General features: G+C 46.4%; 1 protein-coding gene across 9 annotated transcripts in view; it reads right to left on the reverse strand.

Annotated features, from left to right (window-relative positions):
- AUTS2 (activator of transcription and developmental regulator AUTS2) overlaps positions 1-20,967 on the reverse strand; it is a 785,653-nt gene that overhangs the window by 478,119 nt on the left and 286,567 nt on the right. The gene's annotated exons all lie outside the window — the stretch shown is intronic.

Consider the following 20,967-nt stretch of genomic DNA (forward strand, 5'->3'; position numbering starts at 1 on the left):
ACACAGAAAGGGGGGAAAAAAAAAAAAGAGACCAAGAGTAAGTTACAGCCCACAGTGCAGAGAGGTATCACAGTGGGAATTTGCTGCCTCTAGCAGAGGTGCCTACGCACAAAAATAAGGGTATTTGTGGGAGGATGAAAGAAGGTAAGAGAGAGGAGAGGCAGACTGGAGCAGTGACTGAAGACAGAGGCAGACACAGTAAAGGAAATAACATTCAATAATAGGGTCATATGTGGGGTAGAGGTGGTGTAGCCATGTAGCCCTGAGATAACACCCATGTGCTAGTCCGTAATGCAAAGAAATCAGGATGCTAATTATTTCTGTTGTATGGAAGAAAACATCATATTTAAATATCTCAAAGGACTTATAATCCAGTAGACCTGTTGGTTCACCAGAAATGCTGGTAAGGAAAAGGCTGATGTTTCCCCCAGGCTGATGTGAACTGGGCAGAACGTGGGGCACCGTGTGGGGCACAGCCTCAGCCCCCATGGGCAGGGCTCAGCACGGCAGCTCCCCCAGCTCAGAGCCCCACTGGAGCCTCTGCAGCAGCCCAGGGATGGAAGGTGTGGAACCATCCCAGGCAGTGTGTGCCGGGGCACTGGCAGCAGGGGAGATGCCTCCATCCTCCCCCCACCCCTGATGGAGCCATTTCCACTGCAGCCCTGTGGGTTTATGTCAAAACACTCTGCATGTGGCCATGCAATGACTTCAGAAGAGAAGTACACTTGATTTTTATCAGATGTTTGAGGCTATGGTTTTATAAACTGATGGAACACGTGTCAGCAAAAGCCCCTAAGCAGTCCTGCTGCCTTCAGAAGTTACTGGCAGATGTATTGCTTGCAGAGACCTTGTGTGGAAAACCTGTGCTCCACCTTGTGCTTTGCACCCCCTGCAATCACCAGATTTTTATTGGATTCAATTATTACTAATTATCTTATGAGATTTGATCTGACCAAAACTAAGCATGTCCACTCAAAGGTCTCCAAAGAAGAGGACACCTTCCAGGCAAGAACTGCACTAAGGTTTGAGGGATTAGGTACTTCCAAAATTTCTTCAAGTGCATTAAAAAGAAAATCAATGCAATCGGGTTAACTACAAAGCTATTCCTTCCCATTTTCAAGACACTTATAGCTCATGATGTGTGAGTAACTAATACAAGTAAGGTTTTAATGACTGGAATTTATAGTGCTACAAAGTGTTACCCAAAAAAAGAGGAAAGGGAAAGTGATGGAGGGCAAAGAAGTCCTAAGCAAAGCTCCCACACTAAAGAATTTATAAGCAAGAAGAACAAACATTCTCTTTGGGAATTACTCAAGGCAACACAGCAAAGAATTATAGCACATAAACTAAGGTTACGTAAACAGTCCAATAAAATCCTGAGACTGATTTATGGAGGAGAGACATCTTGTAGTGTACTTCCATGGGCAGCAGTTTCTGCTCAGAACAGCAACCATGTTGTAATTATTGAAAACCAACAGAGCATCCCAGCTAAGAGGGGACAATGACAAAAGCCAAACATATAAAAAAATAAATAGCCCAAACCAACAAAATCAGTCAAACTCTTCTTCCTATAGGCAGATACATAAAGTAATGGCTGGAACATTTTGATCTTCCCTGAAATAACCTCTGTAAACATGTACAAACACACATTTATCTAATTGTCAATGCAAAATTTTGGTTCCCTGGAAGAGGTCACCTCTAAAATTATACACAGGGCAGAAAGGATGCCCAAGGAGCCACAGCTCAGTGTGTCACATGGGATGGAGCACATTTTCCCAGTCCCAGGGCTGGTACCTGCTTTCCATACAACATTTTTCTCATCATAGAATGTTCTCAGCTGGAAGGGAGCCACAAGGATCATCAAGTCCAACTCTTCAGTCAATGGCCCATACAGGAATCAAACCTCACCTTGGTGTTTTTAGCACCAGGCTGTAACCAACTATTTTACTGAGGTTTGTGACAAAGCTGGCTTTGGTGCCAAGGTCAGAGACAACATCATCTCAGTGTACAAAGCCAAAAGAACACCAGCGGTCCCTCCCTGTCCAGCAGCCCAGCCTTCCCAGCCCTCTCTGCCACCAGTTCACTTTGCTCTGCTCAGCAGGCACTCCAGCCAAGTTCCTGACTGACACATTTTGCTGTCCCCCACCCAGCCCAGCCCAGCCCAGCCCAGCCCAGCTCAGTGAGTCCCTTGTGCAATCTGCCCTACAGTTCTGGCCAGCAGCCTCTCAGGGAGAGGGGCTGGGAGGATGGCAATGCACCAAGTGTCCCTGCAGTGGGTGTGACAGAATTCACATCTTCCCATGCTCTTGAGGCTCTTATGCAGTTTAAATATAAGCCTTATTCATGCAGATAAACTACAACCAATGCCACAGCCTTAACTGATGGCTCATTTAGGTTGTAGTTACTATTTTTCTCCCTGCCATGATACAGAAAGGTGATGAAGCTGATAGTGGTGGTAGTTGTCATCACCTTCTAATTCTCCCAGGTAACTGTGACACTACTATGGGTCTGATGCACAAAGTGGGATGGGAGCGACAAGATAAAGGCGGGTCAAGAACACAGAGGGGTTCCCCTTGTCCACTGTGGATTCAAGAAACCAGACATGTACTAGAGGAACTGGGTCCCAAGGGGGCTTCCTGGAGGGGTTGGTGTAACTGATCCAGGAGCAGAAGGACAAAACCAGTTGAATTTGTGCAGAAGTGCAGCCAACATGTCACTGGGGCCTGGCAGGGCATGCCCGCCACCGCCGCCTCCCTCCAGAGCCAGCAGCCTTTACAAGCTTTCATGAAGCCTCATGGAGAATAGGGCTGCCAAAGTGCTGAGGCCCCTTTAAAACAGATCCTCCCAGAGAAACTTCCAGAAGGAGAGGGCTTGAAACAGAACTAAAGAGTGCCATCTGCTGCAGAGAGCTGGAGCAACCTCGGGCCGGGCGAGCGAGCGGCCGGGCAGCGAGCGCCGGAGCGGGCACCGAGCTGGGGCAGGGGAAGGGCTCCCGGGGGAGCCAGAGAGAGAGGCCCGAGGGTTCGTGTGGGGTTACTGCTCCCTCTGGGCCGTCTCCAGTGGCTGCAGCCGCATTCCCAGCCGGCCCATGGGCTCTGGGATGCGCCGTGCCCTGCACGAGGATGCTGTGGAGGCTGGGGCACCAAGCGGTGCCCCGATGCTCCCGGAGCTGCCACCAGCCCCGCTGGAGCAGAGCAGGGATGGGCAAACCCCTGCAGCTTCGTCTCCTGACTGCAGTCTGCTCGTGGTGTCTTTTACTCCAGCTCACAGGATGATACCTCAGAGGCCGCTTGCTGAAGAAAGACACGAAGAGCGAGGTTTGAACTTCAGAGAGTTTCCACAGCTCACAGGGAAAAAGTCCCAAGTAAAGCAGAGCTCAGAGCGATGCCAGCCATTTGGGACAGCAAAGGGATGTGCGGCTCGGGGCAGAGGGACACGCTTAGCAGCAAGTTCCAGGCTCCGCTGCCAGGCACAGCCGGGCACAGCGGCGTTGTCACCGCACTGCCACCTGCACCTGGCACCAGCCGGGTCCCCTCCCCGCTGGGCACGGCACCGCTGCGGGTGTGGGAGCAGCCACTGACAGTGCCCGGCTCTGGCACAGCCCTTCCCGGTCCTCCTTTCTTCCAGGTGCCTTTTGTCCCTGCTTTTCCCTGCGAGCGCCGGAGCGCAGCGCGGCGAGCGGCGCCCGCCCCGGTTCGCAGCCTGCAGATGGTGCTACCGACCAGCTTTTCCCCGATCCCAAACTTCCCTTCAGCCCGAGGAAAATCACCCGTGTGCAGGCAGCGCAGCTCCCACGCAGGGGCTCACGCCCGTGCCAGCTGTCCTCAGCCCCTCCGCCACGGTCACCCCTCCCTGCAGCACCCCCGGGCCCGGCGTGTGGCTGCAATGCTCCAGAGTCTTTGAGAAGGCATTTCACAGCGGCACAGCCGCAGCTGCCCTGCTGGAGCCACAGACCAAACAAACGATCCTGGTGCTCGCAGGCATCGCCCTCACCCAGCAGAGATCCACCCCACGAGGGCTCAGAGGGACGCCGGGGGCTCCTGTCCTGCCCTGACCCTCTGGCCCCTCTCCATCCCTCATCCCAGAAGCTCGGGCAGCACAAGTAAAAGTGCTCAGAGCTGAGCCACAGCTCTCTGTATGGTGCCCATCCCTATTAGGAGTCGGATATAATCCTATTAAACCCATGGGGCTTTTGTAGCTCTAAGACAGATTTGCATCTATTTCCTCCCCATCAGCACAACTTTTTTTATTTTTTTTAATTAACTGAACTCACAACCTAAAACGTATTAGAGGCAAAACAAGTGCCAAAAAAATCCACAAACAACAAAATGCCCCGCTTGGGTTACAAATTTCAAAGCTGTTACCAGATCATGATGTTCCAGATGTTACCAGATCTGATGTTCACAAATAAAAAGAAAAAAAAACAGGTTTCTACTCTAAGGGAAGAAAATTCTTCAAATTTCCAGCACTTAAGACATTATATTTAGGTGAAAATCCTCCACCATTTTATTTAAAGTAACTTTTCCTGAAGTATATAACAAAATGTAGGTTCCCTGAGTACAGCTGGAATACCTTTACAGCAGCAGCCAACACAGTGGGTCCCCAGAAGCAAAGAAAACCACGGAGTTCCAAAATCCTGTTAAAACTAACGACAGCTGAAGAAGCTGAGCTGCCTTAATAAACTGGGCTGGTTTTATGGCTTTATCCTTCAAGATGCCAAGTATTCCTGCTCCAGTTCAGCAGAATCCTTCAGGACAAGCTTAACTTTAAATACAGGCAGAGGTTTGTTGCAGTTAATGGTGCTGCCCAGGGGCTCAAGATTAAGCACATGCTTAAGTACTTTGCTAGGCCTGGACCCACACTTATAAAGATCATGCTCTTAAATTTTAGAGCCTGAGTGTATGTTTAACTGTTTATGTTGAGCCTGTCAAACTTTTGGCTTCTGATTATTCCTGCAAGAGAAGCATTACATCAGACACAAAATCCTGAATAATTACTGCTTTGGAAAATCTAAAGACAGGGTGACTGGAAGCAGAGACCTGTTAAGAGTAAATATAAATTTAATAAAAAGACTTCAAACAAAATTCCTATGGAAGTTTTATAAATAAAACAAGTTCTGACAGGAGGAGAGGGGCACTGAGAGCTTTGGTATACTCCTGCTCTAGCAGGAGCTGGGCTCAGAACAACACAGTAACCCAAGGGCAAAGGAGAACCAAGGAAACACCTCAGGGAAAGCCAGGGGCCCAGGACACCACAGGCAGTGCTGATTGTCCCAGGAGGGCAACTTCACACTACCAGACAATCATTAAGGTCGGGAAAGCCCTCCAAGATCAGGGAGTCCAACCACTCCCCAGCACTGCCAGCACTGCCAGGGCCACCCCTGCCCCATGCCCCCAGTGCCCCATCCCCACATGGGTTAAATCCCTCCAGGGGTGGGGACTCCACCACTGCCCTGGGCAGCTGTGCCAGGGCTGGACAGCCCATTCCATTAAGAAATTTTCCCTAATGTCCAGCCTAAACCTCCCCTGGCTCAACGTGAGACCATTTCCTCCTACCCCGTCAATTGTTACCTGGGAACTTTCCTCCTCCTTCATCTCATCCTTCCATCTTCCTCCTCCTCCCTCTGCACCAAGATTTTTTGCTTTTATCTTACAACCTGTTTTAAAGCTTTGAGGAAAACAGTATTGTAAAAGAAGTTTATGTAATACTTCATATAATAGAACTAAAAATGTGAGAGGAACTCTCATGAAATGCTGAAGAAGAAGAACCAGTAAATTGCTGTAAAGCAGCTGGGACCAAGTGAGATACTACTGGCAATTAAACTGCCACTGGTTTCCTTGGCTCCTTTTAAAACAGGGTTGTTTTTCCTTTTTTTTTTAGAGTCTCTTAATTTCTTTCTCTTCTTTTTTTTTTTTTTTTTTTTTTTTTTTTTTTTGTTCTCCAGTGTACTGAAAAAGTAGGAAAATGCTATCTGTTTATTAATGTTTTTATTTCAGTGACCTATATTAATGTTCATTGATAACCTTTGAAAGGGAATATGAGATTTGATACAGCAAAAGCTGTAAATACATTCTGAACTGTAAACAAACAAGGCTTATCTCATCTGAATAAGCAAAATATTCTGGAACTGGGATTGACATTCTTAGCATCTTTTCAGATTGAATAGATAGAAAAATAAAAGGACCCAGAAAGCAATTTAAATGCATGGGGTTATAGGTTTGTCAAAAATTATTCTTCACAAACTGGGCCTCAGATCTGTGGGCAGGATAGAGGCTGGTGCTCAGAGCCTTCTCAGCCATCGATGTACGGAAGATCACAATCCATTTTATAGAAATTATTTACATCAAACAAAACCCTCTACAATAAAGGCATAAATCCTTTCACCACTGGACGTGACAAATCTAAACCAGGTTTGACACTTCCCAATCTCTTTTCCTCTCTTTAAAGCCAGGCCAGCGAGGGAGGGCAGGTAACAAAACTTCTTTGTCTGCAGCTGAGCCAACCCAGGGCATTTCCTCAGCTTGGAAATCAAGCAAGACATCTGTAATCTCTGCAAAAGGCTAAGCCAAGGACATCCCTGAAAGCCTGTACTTCCACTCCCATGCCTCTGTCTCACAGTAGAAGGTCTATAATTATATAAGCATGTAGAAACACTTTAAATGCATCTGTCCTGAGGCTTCAGTCTCAATAAGCTGGATAAAATGAACTCAACTAACTTAAAAAAAAAAAAGGGGGGGGGGGGGAGATGGGAGCAAGAAAGAGAATTAAAGGTATGTGAGAAAATGTTTCTCAGGCTCTTTATGGCTGATTGAGCTAATTTACTGTGGAATGGGCAGCAGCCTATCTTTAGATAAATGCTAATGAGGACTTTAATGCTTTCTTCAGTCTGGCTGCTACTATTATGCTGAAAGGGAAGGTCAACAGCTAATAAACCCAGTTAACAAGCCATTCTGAACTTCACTTTAGCTTAACACTCTTCAAAGTTGCAGTCATTAAATCCATAGGCTATTAGGAGCTGCCCTCCTGTTTTCACTATGAGCAAAGGCAAACTTTCAATGTAGTCATTAATTGAATTAACAGACTCTAATCCAATTTGATGTCGTGTAAATTGAAATGCACGTAAGAGTGAAGATGTGTGTAAAGGAGGTCCCCCTATTCAGGCGTCTTTGTGTCAAACTACTTCTGTTATCACTGCTACATGCCTCCCATGAAGGGTGCTCTCATGTACATAACCCTTAACATCAGCTACTCTTTGATATGAATATAGTTTGCTCTGAGAAGACAGAGGCTGGCAAGACAAAAACATGTCTTACAGCTTATTAAACTCCTCAGCTCAGTGAGACAAGCTGGTTAGCAAGGATCTTAAAATATATTGCCACCATTACATTGTGTTACTCTGCTTTGAAGTAGAGAAATATCACACGGGCTTGGCAGACAGGGAACCTGGGGTAGGGAGATGTTAAGTGAAGGAGCTTGGGGTAGGCAGGCAGTGAAGGAGAAGCCTGAGCACCTTGTGATAGATGAGTAATAGGAAGGTTGACTCTCAATTAAAAGGCAAATATCATGTATCTATGCTAGGAGAAGTTTTATAGATTTATAGTTGTGTTTTACCCCCCTGTGCTGTTATCAGGGGTGCCTGGGTTTGGGACATTTGGGAGGGTCGGCTCGTTACCATGGCAACAGCTGACCCCAGTCAGGATGTCAGGAAGTGATCTCCAGCACTGGACAGAGCAGGAGGAGTCGATGGACAGAACTTTGGGAGGGGCTAAAGGGTTAAAAGGTGAAACCTCCATGGTGTGGGTGAGCTCATGGTGGGAAAATCCTCTGCTCCTGGTGCTGTGATATTTTCTCTATTCAATCTTCTGTTGTGTTTTTGAAAAGGTTTTAATAAACCTTTTATATTTTTAAAAGTAAGGATCGTTTCTCACAATCTTGTTTTCCAGCCAGAGCCACAGCTCCCCTTTAGGCAGCGTGAAGTGGAACCTACGCTGGGCACACCAGCCTTCAGCCACCAGGAAGAGCTGGTGGAAAGCCCCACAGTCACCAAAACATGTCTGAATTAAAAAAAAAAAAAATCTAATTTAAAAAGGGCAAAAAGTGCTTTCTAAAGTCCTGCATTTGACTCTGTGGCAAGTGGCTGCTCAGCCTGAGCATGGCATGTGCCTCCAGCAGCACCAAGCACAGAGCTTGGGCAAGTGGGACACAGGGCCCAGCACTTCACAGGGTGGTGTGGGGGCAGCACAGCCCCTCACTGAGACTGCCACGGAGCTAAAGCCGTGTGTGAACAGCAGAAATCACGGAATTCTCCAGCTCAGACAAGGAGAGGGAGCTGCTGGATGATTGCACACCCAGCCGTTCCTGCAGGAGCGGCCAGCATGAAGCTCACACTGCACCCCAGGACACTGGGCTCCCTTCAACACTGAGCTCTTCCCTCGCCCAGAAGGGTGCAAAAAGCACCACCACTGCAAATTCACCAGGGAATTCAATCCTAGAGAACAAGAACTTCTCCAGTCCCTTACAGAAAGAGCTGTATTACAGGCACTTGAAAATATCTAGGTTACCCATTAATCCAAATAAAACACAAAGGCAAGGAAGCTAAGACAGTTATCCACATACAAAGTACTGGCAAGAGTGAGATAAAGCTATTCTAAGCCTACAGAGACCATTTATAATATTCCTTTAATATTGACCTGCATAATTGGCACACTACTGGAGCAGAAATCCAAGCTTCCATTATTGGAGATATGAAGATATAAAACCACATTCAAGAGGCAATAGGACATCTGGAGAGGAAAATGCATGCGTATCCAAATCATTGTGTTCTTTCAGACACAGAAAAATACAATGCAGCTTTAGAAATAACTAAATATAGTAATTTGAGTTCAACTGTAATTAAGGAAGAAAAAAGCATGACTTCCCCCCATCCTTTTAAGACTCATTGTTCAACGTCACAGCGATATTCAATTATTCCATATAAAGAGCATTTACTTTCTTTTCTGCATCATTATTATATTATCCACTATTTGTATGACTACAGAATGAGTAGTAATACAGGCCCCCAGCTGAGACTGACAGCCCCCCTCTGCTCAGCACTGTGAAGACATACAGCACAAAAGCATCCCCGAGCAGCTTTGTATTAGCACAGATAAGAAAGCCTGGAAAAAAGGGAAGGTTGGTATTTTTTATTTCATGGGTGGGGAAACGAAGGCAAACGGAATAAAAAAAGACCCAGGAACTTTATAATAAATTATTTCACACAAGATTGGCTCTATCATCAGCAGGCAGGGCTTTGTGGGTTTCACGGATACATTTTCAAGGCTTAAGCAGGAATTTAAAGCACACATCAATCAGTGCTCACCAAATAGATTTTGGCCACAGACTCCCAGCCAACACAGAGAAATACCCGCACCCACCTCAAGGCTGTGTGTGCACTGGGTGCTCAACACCAGCTTTTGACTCTAGTGCCGTAACAAGGACCAGGAATCCAAAGGGTCCTGGCTCTGGCTCAGGGCCTGGCAGCAGGTGCTGCAAATCTTCCAGTGTCAGTAAAACAAATTAAATACCAACAGGCAAAGAGTAAAACCCCAAGCCTACATATCGGCTGGACCACACGTCTGTATTTTCTGACTGCAGCAACATTTCAACTGTCACTGCCGAGAGAAGTCCAACATGCACCTTCAAAACATGAATATTCTGTCACATCAGATAATTCCTCTTTTTGACAGACACTTTTATCAGGAAGATTGCAACAAGAAAAAGTACTTTAAAAGGCTAAAGTGACAATGGTGGCAGGAGCTGACACTGGAAAAGCATGTTCATTTAAAATACCAGTGAAAACACACAGGAAAAAAAAATCTCTGCAGCCTTTTCCAAGTTCCAACAGACACAGCCACAAAGTCAAACAGGAACTGAGGTGTCCATCTCACTGACTAGCTACACCTACTGAGCAGCAGAAGCCCCTAAAGTTGGCATTGTCATCTGCTGCCAGAGGCTTTGCAGCTCTCCATGGCACACCTTGCAGCTGCAGGTGGCTCTGCACGGGGGAGAGAGCCAGAGCCTGGCCAGCCCCAGGGACAGCAGCAAACCTCAACTAGCAGCTGGATCTGGAGCTGACACCAGGGCTTTAGGGTCTGCTTTGGGGTTTATTTACACACAGCTTCAACACAGAACCCAGGCTGGGCCAGGCTGGAAGGGAGCCCAGAGGTCACTGGTGCCAGCTGAGGCAGGGCCATCCAGCAGGACTGCATCCAGATGGCTCTGGAATATCAGCGGGGGAGACGCCAGCCCCTCCCTGGGCAGCCTGTTCAGGGCTGGCACTGCCCAGGGCAGGAGTTCTGCCTCCTGGGCAGGGGCAGCTCCTGGGCTCAGGCCCTGCCCGTGGCTCTGGTGCCACTGCTGGGCCCCGGAGCAGAGCCTGGGCCCTGCTCTGCCCTCCCTGCACACAGGGACAGCCCGGCCCCAGGGCCCCTCTCAGCTGGGGCTCCTCTCCAGGCTGAGCAGCCCCAGCTCCCTCAGCCTTTCCTGGGCACAGAGATGCTCCAGGCCTCCTCATCCTCACAGCCCACCAGTGTATGGGAGGTCTACAGAGCTCCTAAGTAGGAAGAAAGCAAGAAGCAAATGCTTTCAAGTCCATCTGCCAATGTATTTCTGGATAATTTAAGGTCGTGAAGACTAAGGAAGCCACATACCATCCATATCTGCAAAAGCACAACACACACCTTTGCTAAGGTCACCACTTTTTAAACACAGATTGAGTAAATCTGATGAAAATGTGTTTTTTAAAACATTTGGGGCACAGAATCTGATTCTGACCTCTTACAAGAAGGGCAGTTTCAGTGCAGGTTTGTTAGCACAGCAGTCTGTAATTGCCAGCCACCAAATAACATCCCAGTGCACGAGACCATGAAATGTGTAGTGACCCTTCCTCCCTCTCAAACATCACTGCTGCTACGGTGCAACACACAACTAGCAAGCCTGAGAGGTTTCTGAGGAGGAGGTGAAACCCCAGAGTGGCAGTGGGACTTGTTTGGTTGGTGCCTGCAAACCCCACTGTGGGGAAAGGCTGTGGCTCCCCAGCTGGCAGTGGCACACACTCAACCCTCAGCTACCAGCCAGGGGATTTTCCTTCTCCCCCAGGTGTCAGTCCTAGGAAAACAGCATCAATATTAATAGAAGACAAAAGGATGCAAGAAACCCTGCTGAGTGTACACCACTGGGAGGTACAGAAGGTCACACTGGGAAAATGGATACTTAATGGATCTTTGTGAAATTTGTGTATTGCAGCAATTTTCACCCAAGAATCTTAAACACATGTCAAATGTAGTCCAACCTCAGGCAAAACAAACAAACAAACAAACAAACAAACAAAAACAAACAAAAAAAACCCACCAAAACCAAATAAACAAAAAACCAAAAAACAAAACAAAACAAAAAAACCAAAACAAATATTGCTGTAGCATTGTTGTATCTACATGGAAAGGAGACATGGAAATTATGGAAAAGATGGAACAATACCCAAAGAATGGGTTCTCTTGGTGTGATAAAATCCAGTGGCTGCAAGCAGAAGTGCGAAAAAAAGTTGGGTTATAAATAGGATGCTGATTTTTAACTGTGAGGGTAATTAGCCACTAGAACAACTTCCTAAGGACTGCAGTGGTTTCTCAATTACTGGCAATTCAAAGTGAAGACCAGATTTATTTATTTTAAAGATATGCTCAAACAAGAATTAATTACATCAACTCCTGCTTCCCAAGTGCTACAGAAGCTCACTCAGAATGATCCAAATGATCTTTTTTGGCATCCTGCTCTTGGATCAGATTGGACAGCAATCCAGAACAAGTGGGGCACTCACAAGGAAATACAATTACAATTGCACTGGTGCTGGCTAGAGACACCATCCCTGCTCTCGAAAGGGTCAACATCTCAACTGAGCATTAACACAGGGAAAACAGTCCTTGGAGAACAATTTATCCACTTAGGGTGCAGTGTTCAAATTCCCCCTTACAGTAACAGAGAACAAAAATTAGATGGGGCAGCACCAACTTAAAATTGAATTCCTTTGGAAAAGGCATAGCCATAAAATACTTTTTAGCATACAAGACACATATGAGGCTCTTCATCCATTTTGGGGATAATTTTCTGGGGCTTTGCTTGGTTTCTATTCCCACAAAGAGCTGGTACTCTTCCCACATCTCACAATGTTGTTAATTCATAGACCCAAGTTCACCTTGACACAGTGGAACACAGGGAATTATCAAAGAATTTACATTTTCTGGGGGAAAGGAGTAACTGGGATAAAAGATGGAGTTCAGCAAATGCCCAAACTGTGGTGTGAGCCCATGCTGGAAATGTCTCCCCTTTCCTGTCCCATCCCTCCATCAGCAGCAGCAGAGCCCAGGCTGTCCCACTGATGGAGCTGGTTTGTGTTTGGTTGTTTTTATGAAATGACACAACATTCCTTTATTAACAGTGTTCAAGCAGCAGGACAGGAAGGAGCATCTCCAGCTGGATGTGGCTGAAACACTGCAGACACAGTGCAGACTCCAGAAGCCCAGAATTGAAGCCTTCAATTCCAAACACTGCTCTCCAGCTCCTGTGGTGCTTTTAGAGGCTCTGTGGTGGCCCAGTGGCTGCTGCCTGGGCAGCACCTCCCTGCCAAGGCAGGCAGCAGCTCAAGGGCTCCACGACAACATGCCAAGGCATTCTGTTTGCATTTCCATTGTCACTTGATGTAATAAGTGTTGATCTCAATTCACTAAACATTTGTGTCAATTTGCCACTCCGTTTGGTTTAGTTTTCAAGGCGTTTCTGATGCATTAAAAAATGGCATTACACTATAAATGAATTTCTTGGTTTACAAACGTAAGGTACATTATTATCCTTCCAGCTCTCTTCTGAACTGCATCTTCACATTTTTTCAGTGATGTGCAAGGAGCAATTTTTACCATTAAAACATAACTTTCAGGAGCTCTCAGAGGAAAGCCCGTCAGAGCCAGCAGGTGCTGGAGCATTCCAAAGTGCATTATGGACTGTATTTATAGGAGCTGTCTAGCCATTTAATGGGTTCCTGAATGATTTGCTTAGGTGTTTACTTTTCCTAAAAGCAGTTTATAACCTCTGCTCTTGTCTCTGAAGTCCCTCTTAAATCATTCTGAAAATGTACCACAGGGCAGTGAGAGGGAGGGACTGCAATTGCCCACCTTGGGCTCTGTGCTGTGTTTGCCCTCCAGGATGTGCAGATCTGTTGTCACAGAAATAGGCCACGGCTGACCTCGATATGGGGCTGTGTAATTCCCAGACAGATTCAGCTCAGTAATCCCCAGTGGAGACACTTTCACTCCATTCAGTGCATGTGCAGTCCTACACCTCTGCGTTTCACAAGGCTGGGCTGCACAGAAAGGCATTCAGCAAAGCCAAATATTGGCACTTTGCACCCAGCCTTCAACAGATGCTTTTCTAACCATGTTTTCTGAATGTGGCACATTCCCTTGTGGTATCAGCAAGAAGAGTTTGGGGCAGCACCTCTTCCCACCTCCCTCTCTCCCATCCATTAAGAGTGAGAATCTAGCAATGTCACTGCTGCCTCTGTAATCTATCACCTCGAGGCCCTTTCATGTATCAATGTTTGACTGCTTTCTATGTAAAACAGGTCATTAAGTTAATCAGAAATTGACTACTACTACAAACACCTTTTGAATAAGGTCAAATTAAGATAAAAGTCCTTGCTCTTTTCGTCTCTCAGCAACAAAGACTATAACCAAGCTGCTAAACCCACCATTAATGTCAGTGTGCAGATTAAATGTCATTAAAGGCAATTTGTCACTTACATACACACTTATCTCAATCTAATAATTAACAAAAGGTCAGGCAGATAAACCTGTGTATTTCAATCCACAATAAATTTCAGCTGCAGGAAATGACAAAATAAAAGTTTAACCATATATACATGTATTTATGTTTTAAATATATGTGCATAATTAAATCCAGGAGAAAAGAATCATCTCTGTTGAAGACCTAACCGGTTTCAAGCCCTGCTCTGACACTTTGCTTAAGCTGTGAGGAAGCCAATTGCATGATCACGGATCAAAGTAATTCCCCACAGGAGCGAGCAGAGCAGTCCTTGCTTGGGGTGTGACAGAAATGGGTCACAGACCCCATAACCAGCACCACAACTGGCACCCAGCTTGATCCAGCCGAGATGTGAGCTCAGGTGAATAAATTCAGGGACTGAATCACCTCTGACCTGCAAGGTGACCCCTTCCCTTGAGGTGTCAGCACCCTGACTCCCTGTCAGGAGGCAGTGCAAAGACACCCATGAGAGAAAGCAGCTGGGGAGAAAGCAAACCCTTAAATTCCTCAGCCATCTCCACAAACCCTTTAATTCCTCAGCCTGCCATCTCCACACGTCCCATGAGGCTCAGGTGTGCCTGAGCAGTGCCAACTGCAGCTCTGCATAGGCAAGGAGGAGACCAGCATGCCCCATGCTGGTGCCTCCTTTTGGCCTCAGTTTGTAAGCCAAAATTCCCGGACAGAATTCTGCACCACCTGTAGAAAATGGAATTACCACACCCCGATTTTGGCAGGCATGGCAAGTCTCCCTTAAATGAGGCTATGGCAGTGTGGTTGGCGGGTCTGGCTCAGTGAGGAGCAGGAGGGCAGGGCTGGGAGCGCGCAGGGAATTCTGCCCCATCAGTCCCACCTGTGCCCGTGGCACAGCCCTGCTGCAGGGCCTGGCACCTGCCAGTGCTGAAGTGACCAATTCCAGGGTGTGCCAGCCTGGACATCAAAGCATGGGATATTCCTTTGTGGAAAAGGATAAACTTCAAATCTCTCAACACTCAACAGACAAAAACCAAACAGCTTCAAAGATAACACACTCCAAAGCTGCTAATGTTACCAGTACCTGAGTCCATGCTGCCATTGGATCCTTTCCAGCTTTTCCCACCAGGTGTACAAATTCCTAAGCCCAATCCCTGTTCACGCTCCCAGTGAATATTTCAGACTTTCCTGACTCCAGTGACCATTAACAGTACATTTTCAGTTCCTTCCTGTGAGGATACAGCTGTAATATGGATATTAATAACTAAATAACATACAGAGACAGAGCAGTATTTTTCAAAGACATTTTAAATTACTCTGGTCATGTTTTGTTTGTTTTATTTCACATTGGCAACACTTAACTCATCTTCAGTGTCTAAACAGGTACTTCCTGTGGCAGTGCTATGGCAAATTGTCAGCACTCAGCCTCTCCCTCTGCTTCTAACAGAGCAGGGACACTTAGTTAACTCAGGGTGATGATGTGCTGTTTTAATCATTCATAGCAAAGAAAGATGGTTTCAAGGAATCCTACAATCTACCCAGCTTCTTGTCACAAAGGTACTTCATGATTAATGGAAAGTAGATGTGTGAAACAATACATTACAGCAAAACAGGATTTTATGTCCCTTAGCTGCAGAAATGTTTGGATACCTTATTTAAAAAAGAAAAATAAATCACAGCAAGCATGAGTTTTAAAAACAATGACAAATTCCTCTCAGCACAGGTTTTTAAAGCTTTGTTGAAGATTTTTTTTTTCTTGTAAAAGGTTTGTGTAGGGATGGGACATAGCCTTAAAGAATAACTCTACTGTTTGCAGAGAGAGCTGCTGCTCTGACTGTCTGACCATCATCAATCAAACCCAAAGCCTTGCTGGGTGGAAAACTCTGCTCATCCATTATTCCTGTGCCGCACCATACATCCCCAAAAGGTAAACAATTAAAAGAGAAAATGCAAAGGATGGTTGGGGACAGAAACAAAGTCATCTTCAGATTACAAGATAGAATGTGAAGGAAAAAACGTAAGGAGATGAGTGGAAGAGCTGAGCATAGATCCAAATCTGACTGCTGGCTAATGAGAGCAGGGAACAGATCCCAACAGCAAACCACATCCACAGGTGGGCTGTTGTCTCAGGTCTCCTTCATGTCCATACAGAAGATGTTATTCCTAAACAGCATCACAGCAAAATATCCCCAAATATTTCTAAAGTAAAAGAAAAATGCAATTTTAAAAGAATCAACCTCAAACACAGCTGCTTCAGCATTTCAGTCTGGTCCTTTTAACTTCAGGCTCTGTCCACACTGTGGAAAGAAAACCCATCTGTCCCACCTCTCATGGCATGACAGGGAGGCTTCTTTTGGCACTCCAAGAGCTGGCTGGAGCAGCTAAGCCTTGGGTTTCAAGAGGAGCTAGTGATTCTGGACTTCTCAGGGGTTTGGCACGTTTATTAGAGGATGGACCTTGGCATCAGCACTACAAAGCAAACACCTGAAGGACACTGTACTCACAGTCCCCTCCAGCCCTTGAAAACTGAGGCTGGACTTTGTTTAAAACCTCCCTGCTTTTCTCCTTATGCAAGTGCATTAGCTTTCACCACCTGTACAAACTGATCTGCAGGAGACTAAACTGAGGAATTACAGGAGTCATTTTTATCTGGTGTTTGGTTTTCAAGATCATCCAATGCCTCAGGTTTTAGCTTTTGTATTTTCCAAATTCTGTGCTGCTTTAGTGTGTGGGTCTGAGCTTCATGTTAGGGGATGCTGAGCTCTCTGCACAGAGTAGGGAGACAAAACAATTCCTGCTCTAGCTGGGGACCAAGGACAAATGATCCAAATCTCAGGCCCAAGAGCACAAACATGGAATGAAGAGAGAAAACCAGGAAGGATGGGACTGCATGGGCTGGAGCTGGAATTGGACAATGAACTCCAAAATGCAAATGGAGCAGAACTGATCAAAGTGAGAGCCCCCGTGAGCAGTCGTGCATTTTGTGACCATTTTGGTTCACCTTGGGTGTAGCCCTGGCTGGGCTCTTGTGCTGCCCAAGGTGGATCCATTGAGGCCTTTTAATAAATCCCTACTTTATTCTTTACCTCTGTCTAGTCTCTGTTCTAGGTCAGCCTTCCCAAGGCATCAGTCTTTGGGCTGGAGATTCTGCCACTGGGATCTCAGTCTCCTACAATACTTGTCTTGGTGGGGAGCGTGTGCATGTCTCTCTCAGTGTCCCCTCTGTGCTCAAACACGTCTCTGCCAGAAATCTCACACTCTCTGCTAATGTAAAGAACAAAAGGAAGCATGTGTAGCCTACAGGATTACAAGGAAAGGATTAATCCTCCAGCCTGAGGTCCAGAACACGCATCCCAAAGCCAGTGAAGAGCTGTGAGTGGAGGTGGATCCAGGGTCATTTCACAGCCCTCAATAATGAACTGTTCTATCCCAGCACAGACAGAGGAGACAGTGTCCTGACTGACACTGACATTATAATTTGCTCACCACAGGTTTATATCCACAAAGTATGATTTTTTTCCCCTTTTCTAAGTGGTGGAAGAACATGAAGGTCAGGCTGAAGCAGCTCTGACTCTGCTCCACTCGTACTGCTCTGCCTGAGAGTCCCAGCGCCTTGGGAAGGTCAGGAGTCTGCCAGAACAATGTGCTACCCCACAGCTGTGGTCAGGACTGCTATGTTTAAAGGTTACAGTGATTAAGCACTGTGATTAATTTAGTCTCAGCAGAATCAATTCCACTCAACTATTAATCTAATTTACATCCTGGAGAGGACTCTGCTCTTCCCTGGTTGGCGTGGGTTTGAATTTAGATTCATTTTTCCCTAAGAAGTATGTTTTGAGGGATCACACTGCAATTAGCAAATGTTTTGACAAAGCTAATGGGAGAGTTCTGTCTCCCTGTCACTGCTCCCTGCCATCTGCCCTTTCATAAACCACAGTCAGTTCCCAAACCTCCTGAGTGTGGATCTGGATTAAAGGATCTGGAGGAGGTTGTTGGGCGTCGCTGCCCCACTGTAACTGCACTGTGGCAGGGAAACCAATGCAATAACTTCATTCAAAATGCCTGGATAGCATCAAAAACAGCACAGGAGCAGGCCAAGGGTGGGGATTCTTCCCCTCTATCCTGCAATTGTGACACCCCACATGGAGTCCTGTGCCCAGCTCTGGTGTCCTCAGCACAAGAAGGACCTGGACTCACCGGAGTGAATCCAGAGGAGGCAACAAAGATGCTCCAAGAGCTGGAACCCCTCTGCTATAAAGAAAAGGCTGAAAGAGGTGGCATTGTCCAACCTGGAGAAGACTCTGGAGAGACCTTAGAGCTCCTTCCAGTGCCTGAAGGGCTTAAAGAGAGCTGGAGAGAGACTTTGGACAAGGGATGGAGCAACATGACAAGGGGGAATGGCTTCCCACTGCCAGAGGGCTGGGATGGATGAGATACTGGGGAGAAATCCTTCCCTGGGAGGGTGGGCAGGCCCTGGCACAGGGTGCCCGGAGCAGCTGTGGCTGTCCCTGGATCCTTGGCAGTGCCCAAGGCCAGGCTGGACAGGGCTTGGAGCAGCCTGGGACAGTGGGAGGTGTCCCTGCCCATGGTAAGGGGTGGAACCAGATGGGTTTTAAAGTCCCTTCCAAGCCAAACCATTCTGTGATTTGTCCCCAGTTGAACAGGATCCGTCAGGAAAGATTTATTCCTAATAAACAAGATATGTTTGTCAGACTCAAAAATGTGATGAAGATTACACAGGGGGTGTAAAAGCAACAAATGCAGGATAAGTGTAGGTAGATGGGTCTACTAAAGCAGTATTCTGGTAGCCACAAAGAGGAAGAGGAGATACATAGTGAATTCCCATCAAAAACAAACCATGGGACTCTACATGTCAGTATGCATTGAGTAACAGGCAAATTATACCGTTATATTCTGAAAATTCAGTATTATTGTATTCTGAAAAATCACTGCCTAAGTTAGAAATGAGTTCAAGAATGACCTTAATGCCACTCAGCCAAACATTTAGGTTGGAAGATCTACAGCTCTCAGGACTGGCAGGGATGTGTGATCTTGAGAGAAGCTCCATTCACAGGCAATACAAAGAAATTACTTTAACAGCTATTATTTGGTCAGTGTACGACTGAAAGTTACTGGAACATGCATACCTGGTAATATCTAGTTTTCTTTCTGAACAGTAATTTCCAAAATTTATCAAGAACTTCCCTTCTTTAGGGAAGCATGGTAATGGCTGAAAATCACATGAGCAGAGCAAGGGGAGAAAACAATTGCTCCCTAAACCTACAATGGATTTGCTCCACCACAACTGATATAACATTAGGATACCTGCAGCCACAGGTACCCTCACAGAACACCCCTGCTGAGCCATCTTTACTGTTAGCTCCTTCACCTTCCTGCAGAAATACCTTCAATTATAGATACATCAGAGGAACCTGATCTGCAACGCCCCCGGCACATCCTGATCCCCATCACGTCTGTCTCCCTTGCAGCCCAAGTGCTCCTGTGTTTTGTCAATACCAGCCTAGTACAGCTTCAAATATTTAGCTTAACTTGATCCTCCGAGCTGCAGGAGAGAAAAGCCAGAGTCTCCTAAGACCATTTGTTGAACAAACAATTGATCCCAGCAGAGGATGGCGGCGCTGCTCTGCCCCTGGGCCGCCCGCGTTCGGAGCCGTGACAGATGCCAGTGGTGACAGCTCTGTCACTTGGCAGGCCAGGCTGCGGCGGGGGTGACAGCTCCTCTGATTCCTTCATCAACCAATGTGACTGAGTGACCTTTTCCAGTCTCAGCAGCTGCCTCCCTTCTTGATTCAATCATGGCAGAAAATAAGTCCCTTTGGGGAAATCCTGCCCTTTCCGTAATTTGAAATGACCGCGATTGTCATCAGGCCTTGTTTGCTAAATGCGCTCCTGAGTGGTGGCAGAGTCCTCGGCAGGAGCACGTGGCTGGTGTGCATGTGAGATGGGAGAGCTGGATGCTCCTGGGAGAGGCTTGGGAATGCTCACAAATTCCTTGTTAATATTTCACCGACCCTCGAGGGGGCTTCTATGACTGCTGTGAGAGACCCTGGGTTGGGGAGGTACCCACTCACCTCTAGGTTTTCAGCAAGAAGGACCAAAGTGAAGCAGCATGAAAAATGGAATGTGTTCATGCAGCTCCACAGGCACACTTTGTTCTTCATGGTGGGAAAAGAGAAATGCCCTTAATTAATAACAGTGACAGAGCAAGGGGGTTTTAAGTAGCTTTGCCATAAGCCTGCTTTGCATCCCTGCTTGTTTATCAGGCTCGCTGTGGCTGCAGGCATGGGGAGATTGCCATGGCCCTCATTGCACCCCAACCATTAGAGAAAGCAAGTAAAATTAAAAAAAAAAAAAAAAAAAAAAATAACCAAAGTTCCATGCAATGAGCAGTCAGCTTGGAATTGCAGTAAGTCTGCTCTGGCTCAGCCTCTGTCTGCTTCACGCGTGCTTTCCACATAAAATTGAGCAATTGAATCCTACCAGCACAAATGCTTCAGAAAAGTGAATTTCAAAGTTGCTCCCAGTATGAAAAGAATCATTATTTACATCTTCACAGAATTACAATTGCTGAGATATTACATCCACACAGCTGATCACAGCACAGATTTATTTTTGGCACAAGGACTGCCTGTCTTTAGGTATTGCCCTGGCTCCCTCTGTGGCACTATGTGAGCCCCTTCCTCCCACAATAAATTGCAATAAGCTTCACTGGGGCTGTCTCATATGCTGTATAATACCTGTACAATCACAGAGCTGTCCTACACGACAACACATCTAACATGACTAGTGAGATTTTAATATTTGTGATAATATTACCAAAAAAGATTACCAAAAAAACCTATTTATAAGACAGAAAAGTTCAAGCGACAAAAAGGAAATCGCAACCCCTCTGTATATACTCAGGCTAAGGGAAAAGAATAGGCTGAAATTATTCAATGTATTCTTCCTGTAAATCATTTACTGCACTCTAGCAGAGAAAATGCTGTTTAAGCAGTGTGGGACTGGGCAGGTGATTGCAGGGCCACTGGAAGAGCTGCAGAGAGAGAAGAGCCAGAGGAACGTGCAGTTCTGCCCTGCCCAAAGCAGTCTCAGCCATGACTGAATGCCATAGTCCCAAGTGCCCCAAGG

The sequence above is a fragment of the Anomalospiza imberbis genome, chromosome 20, assembly GCF_031753505.1.
Source record: "Anomalospiza imberbis isolate Cuckoo-Finch-1a 21T00152 chromosome 20, ASM3175350v1, whole genome shotgun sequence".
In the NCBI taxonomy this organism is placed as follows: Eukaryota; Metazoa; Chordata; class Aves; order Passeriformes; family Viduidae; genus Anomalospiza; species Anomalospiza imberbis.